This window comes from Alligator sinensis, unplaced genomic scaffold (genome assembly GCF_000455745.1).
Source record: "Alligator sinensis unplaced genomic scaffold, ASM45574v1 scaffold71_1, whole genome shotgun sequence".
Classification (NCBI taxonomy): Eukaryota; Metazoa; Chordata; order Crocodylia; family Alligatoridae; genus Alligator; species Alligator sinensis.
Genome location: NW_005841834.1, coordinates 2,472,851 through 2,479,358, shown reverse-complemented (window position 1 = coordinate 2,479,358; position 6,508 = coordinate 2,472,851).

Below are 6,508 nucleotides of genomic sequence, written 5' to 3'. Positions count from 1 at the left end.
GGGAAAGATCAACTTTTTTTTAAGTGAGCATTGGCTTTGGGTGTCCACTTTGACAGACACAAAGGGACCTGATTTTCAGGGTAGGAGTGCTCGCCATTTTCTGACAATCAAGCAATGTCTAGGGGCAGATATTGCATTCTTGTAAACTGCCCTCAAGAATGGGTTGAATAAGCTTCTGGAAAAAAAAATAAACAAAATTTCATAGATTTCATAGACATTAGGGCAGGAAAGGACCGTGGAAGATCATGGAGTCCAGCCCCCTGCCCCAGTGGCAGAAAGTCAGCAGGGGTCATAGGATCCCAGCAAGAAAAACATCCAGGTTTCTCTTGAAGGCATTCAAAGTAGGTGCTTGAACCACCTCCAGCAGCAGACTATTCCAGACCTTGAGGGCTCGGACAGTAAAGAAGTTCTTCCTTATGTCCAGTCTGAAATGGTCTTGCAGGAGTTTATAACCATTCAACCTTGTTATCCCTCAGGGCTCTCTGGTGAACAAAGGTAAACACCCCTTATAAACTTATGGGTGGCCATCAGATCACCCCTGAGCCTGCGCTTTTCCAGGCTGAAGAGTCCCATAGCTCTCAGTCTCATCATAAGGTCTGTTTTCCTGACCTCTGATCATGTGTATGGCTCTCCTCTGCACTCTCTCAAGCTTCTCCACATCCTTTTTGAATGGTAGAGACCAAAACTGATGCAGTACTCCAGCTGCGGCCTCACCAAGGCTGAGTACAATGGGAGAATGACGTCCTGGGATTTGCTTGAGAATGTAAACCAGGGTTTTGCTTGTTTTACTAGCTGCAGCATCACATTGAAGGCTTATGTTCATCTTGTGATCAATCATGACCCCCAAGTCCGTCTCATCCATAGTGCTAGTCAGCATAGCACTGCCGAGCCTATAGACGTGCTGCAGGTTTTTCCTCCCAAGGTGGAGAACCTTGCATTTTTCAGTGTTAAGCACCATCAGGTTCTCATCCGCCCATTTCCTGAGTCTGTCAAGGTCAGCCTTGATTGCCCCTCAGTCCTCAGGTGTGTATGCTTTTCCCCAAAGTTTGGTATCATTGGCGAACTTGGCCAGTCTGCTTCTGACACCAATGTCCACATCATTAATTAATCCAAGGACAGAGCCTTGCAGGACCCCACTGGTCACAGGGCACCATGACAATTGACTTCCGTCAACCACCACCCTCTGGATCCGACCACGGAGCCAGTTCCCCAGCCAGCGGATCATGGTGGACCCGAGGCCACAGTTGGTCAATTTTGCCAAAAGGTGATCATGGGATACCAGGTCGAAGGCTTTTTTTTTAAATCAAGATATATGACATCAATCTCTTCCCCCTTGTCCAGGTGATAGGTCACCTGGTTGTAAAAGGAAATGAGATTGGTCAAGCATGACCTACCTGAAACAAACCCATGCTGGCTATCCCTCAGGGTGTTGCCATCAGCCAGTCCATTAAGAATAGCCTTTTTGATAATCTTTTCTAAGTCCTTCCCTGGGATAGAGGGCAGGCTGACGAGCCTGCAGTTTGCCAGATCCACTTTCCTCCCTTTGGAATGATCCACATTTTTTTTTTGAGTTCTAACAAAAATATGCCTTGATTTGGTTTTCATAAAACAAACTAAAAAGAGATCTTGAAATTGAAATCAAACACCATATTATTTTGTTTTGAGATTCAAAATTCTGTAACTGGTTGTCACTGACCTTAACACTTCTTTTAGAAGGTAGGGTATATTTGTACCTTATAGACTAAACAAATTGTGTGTATGTGTGTGTAGTACACAAGCTGTCATGGACTGAAGCTCACTTCATCAGACACCGTGAAAGGATGTGCACAAAGCAGTGTATAAGAAGAAGAGAGAAATGTGAATACAAAAGGCATAAATGAGGGAGGGGGCAGAGGTGGGGCACAGAGAGCAGGGCAGTAGTGAGAGAGGCAAGCAAGCAAGCAATAAACCCATAGGAAGAAAGGAGTTACAAAAGCTAATCCAGGTAATGAGGTAAGAATCCATAGTCCCTGTTTAAACCATACTTAACCCAATCCAATCTGCTGCTGAGAGAGAGAGAGACCTATATATAGTAGAAGGAAGGGGAGATTTGCACCTTATAGATGAACCACATTTGGCATATACAGTAAAATCTTTGTTATTCAGCATCCCCGGGTAAGGGGATTCTTGGTTATGTAAAAATTCCAGTTATCTGAAATAACCCAGCAGTGCTTTTTTTCCAGATAACATGGGGGGAGGGGGGGTGGCAGTGGCCACACATGGAGCAGTGACAATGCAGGGTAGCAGCTGCCACATGCAAGCTTTGCCCCCCACCCCCCCATGCATCTGGCTGGCCAGAAATTCCAGTTAATAGAATTTCCTGTTACTTAAATGCTAGAAAAAAAAGATTTTACTGTATCTATCTATCTATATATATATATCAGACTCACACATATATATATAGTCCTATAAACATATATCTTATGAAAGAGAAGTTGGTGTGTGTGTGTGTGTGTAATATCAGCCTCTCTCTCTCTCATAAGATATATATTTATAGGACTATATATATGTGTGCCTGATAGATAGATAGATAGGTAGATAGATAGATCTCTATCTATGTGCCAAATTTGGTTAATCTATACAAATCTACCTTGCCTTCTACTTGACTGTAGACTAGCACAGTTAACTACATCTCATAACTTATTTTGTCCAGTATTTTGACACATTAGATATAATGCTTCATGTTCACCATTATTATTAATCTCTGGATGCATCTACACGTATTTTACTGCAGTTGACTAATTAGCTCTGCAGAAAAGCATCACAGTCTACATGTGCTTTGGTATTAGGGTGCAGCAAATTAACTCTGCTGTAGTAATTTACTCTAACAAAGTACATGTCTAGATGGTGACAAGGGCTGGTTGGGGCACAATGGTGCTAAAATATGGGGGGCTGCCTGCTACCTAGCCCTGCAGTGTAGCACTCTCATGCCCCAGCCAGCCCCTCTGCCCCGATGCCACCACATGGAACCCGTGCCTGACCCCCTGCCAGCCCGGGGCTGCTCTGCATGGGCCCAACATACTGCAGTGCCAGGTGCACATGTAAATACAGCACCCAGGAGCTGCTGACTCCATTGCAAACTGTGCTGGCGTTTATTGCATCATACTAATACCACATGTAGATGCACTCTCAATACCTAAACAGAGGGGGCTGAATAGGAAATGAAGCAAGAATTCAAAGAATTAAATCAAAATTTTCAAATGTGAATGTCTAAAGTTTAGCTTCTGAATCTGTGGTTTTGCACATAGATAAAAATGACAACATTTTCAAAAGCATTGAGGTCCTGTAATTCCCACTGAGCAGGATATTGAAAATGTCCTGGAGTATATGGAAAAATCAGCCCATTTGTACTTAGGTACCTAAGTATGGATTCAATAATCTATTTTAATGATCTAGGTTTACAAATTTTTGGCCTGGATATCTTCTTAATTTTGAATATAATTGCTTTTGTCAATTTGTGGCATAACCTTAATGTAACTGAAAAGTAACTTTTTTGTCTGTGACTGAATTAATTCCTTACTTTTTTCATTTTGATGTGTAAAGACTAAGAGTATATACACATGCCATGAATTCTCAGTAGATCTGCTTTTTATAATTACTGTTTGGAAATTATTTCAAAAGAATCTAAGGTTTCAGGCAAAATTAAACTGTATACTCTTGCTTCCTATAATCATGTTTTCATCTGTAAAAATGTAGGTTTATTCAGATATAATGACCAAAAATAGTTTTGTTTTTCCCCCTATATCCATTTAAAGTACAAAAGGGTTAAAGCTACTGGCTGAACAGCAGTTTATATATATATTGCTGGTATGTGCTTAATGCAGAATATAGGACTGCTAACAGAAACTAAACAAATGCACAACATATTATACATTATAAAATAGCCTGCTGTTTTACTGTATTAACAATTCATTTATTTTCTTTGGTTTCATTAATGGCTGTTAGTACAAAGAAACTATGACCTTTTTAAAGCTATTTCTTACATTTTATAGCCTTTTACTTGAAGATCTCTTGCTACTTTGCTATGGTAATAAATTAGATCATTTAACAACAACCCCCTCAAAAAATCCCTTAAATTTCAGCTACCAGGAATACTTCAGATGCTTTCCCCTGCCAAGTAAATGGCATTAAGAAAAAATGCATATCAATGTTGCAGAAAGGAAAGTTCAATTTTAGGCCTTTTTTTTTTCTCATGCCAAAGCACAGGTGCTTTAGATACACCTAATTATAGCAGTAATTAAAGTTATTACCTTACCTGTTTATTCAAGGGCACAAGGACCTCTAATGGGAACAAATCAAGATATAAAGACTTGCTGTCAATTAGCCATGAAGGCTTGAGGAGATAATGAAGGAGGGTTGGAGTTGGGTTACAGTTCTGTACAATAACAAAAATAGTAATTCAGCACCTTACTTTTCCTGGAACCAACCCAACAGTTCAGGAGAAGAAAGACAAGAAGATTACCTGAGTAACATGATCTTAAGAGTACCAGAGAATAATGGTGTTCTCCCTCAACCTTGTCTATGGCATAGCTTGCTGCCAACAAAAGATGGGACTGCTACACATATAAGCCCATCAACCTGAGAACAACAAAACTGTTCAGCTTCTTGTCACAGATCCTGTCAATATAGTGCAGGCCAGAGAAGGACAGTTGAAATGTGACTCTGCTGTGGGCAATGCACTTCTCTCCAATCCTTGTCTTAGTAAAATGGCATGACATGACTAGCACTGCTTTCACAGAGATGTAATTTAGGACTGACAGTACAATGAAAATATCCTTTTGTTAGATGTTTTCTTAGACAGTGTGCCTCCGTTAAGGTAAGAAAAGAAGAACTACAGCAACTATGGGGCAGGATAAGTGATATATTGAGTATCTGAGCATCATTAACCTCATTTCATCCACCTGTTCTGAACAGGTTAAAAAAATTGTGTCATGCAGACTGAGAATATTCCTATTGGATAATTTATTGATATTAATGTTATGCCATATATATTTATGTTCAAGTTAAAAAAATACAGAAACCATTCACTCATTATCATCAAGTTGACAATATTAAATCTGCATTTTTAGTGAAAGGGTATTTCACACCATTTTAATAGTTTGGGTTTTTTTGTTCTGCATTTATTATCTATGCATGCAAAAGTAGCAAAAAGCTGGATACCATTTCAACTGAGTTAAAATCTGATATATTTTGGTTATAATCGTTATATGTTTTATATATGCATGGTACCTTTTAAAAAATGCTCCATATAATATTTTAAAAAATATATCAAAAAGCCCACACTATTTTTCTTTGAGGCTTAATAATTTTAGTTACCTTAGGTTTATGGAAAGTCAGAAATAATTAGACAGAAGTAAATGGAGATTTTTTTTTTAAATGTCATATGAACTCCAAAAAAGGATGATAGATTCTTCAAGTTATTACAAGTTTCAAAAATGAATAGACAGTATACAGATAGCATCTATATACACCTAAATGATATGAGAGTGGCATTTGAGGCTGGCATGCTAATAATATTTATCTAGCACTTTGCTGCTTGAAGAAAAAATGTAAATATTAACTAATCTTTACATGGTTTCAACTTATGCTTTCCCTGACTTCCAGCCCCATCCTCTGTCTTTTAGTGCCATAAAATAAATCATGAGCAAACAAATAGGGTTTTGATTCTAACTCAAAGCCAGGACTTGAAAACAGATTTATTCAGACAGGCTCCCCTGATTTCATTAACTTCTCAAGGCACAACTTTATGAGTAGGGACCTACCAAATTCACAATTATGTGATTTTCATGTGATTTTTATGTAAACCAGAATTTGTTAGGTTCCCTGTGAAAAACTCAGTCCCCCTAAAAAAGCACAAGGACCATGAAAAGGAAGGAAAAAGGGGTGGGGGGGAGAGAGGAGCTGCAATCAGAGGGAAACCCTGGTGTCCTGAAGCATGGAGGGAGGGGCAGGTGGAGGAAGGGAGATTTTCACAATGAAGTGGAGTATGTTCCTTCATGCCTCTGATTGGCCAAGGGGCCCCAGAACTTCTGCCTCTCCCTGGAAATGGACAGATGGCCTTCTGTCCATTGCCAGGGAGGGGAGGGACTTTTGGGGTCTCAGTCAATAAGAGGTGTGGGGGAGGGCAGCCACCACAATCCACCATGAAACTGGCGCTGAATGCCATGCCAGGACCATGAAATACAAAGGCAGCCTCCATGAATTAGGCAAGTCCCTATTTATGAGTATAAAACTTAAGCCAAAAGAGTCAAGTTATTTTTTGTAAGGGCTGTGAAAAAATACAGAAACCCTTTCTAAGATTATTGTAGGTATAAAATATATTTTTTCTCTCAACATGCTTAAACCTTTCTGATTTTCTGTGACTCTCAGTAAAGGAGATTAGACCTTTTTTTTGGTGGGGGCGGGGGGAACTTTAGAAAAGTGTTTTATTTACAAATAATTTTCCTTATCTTTTATTTATTTTTTCTTT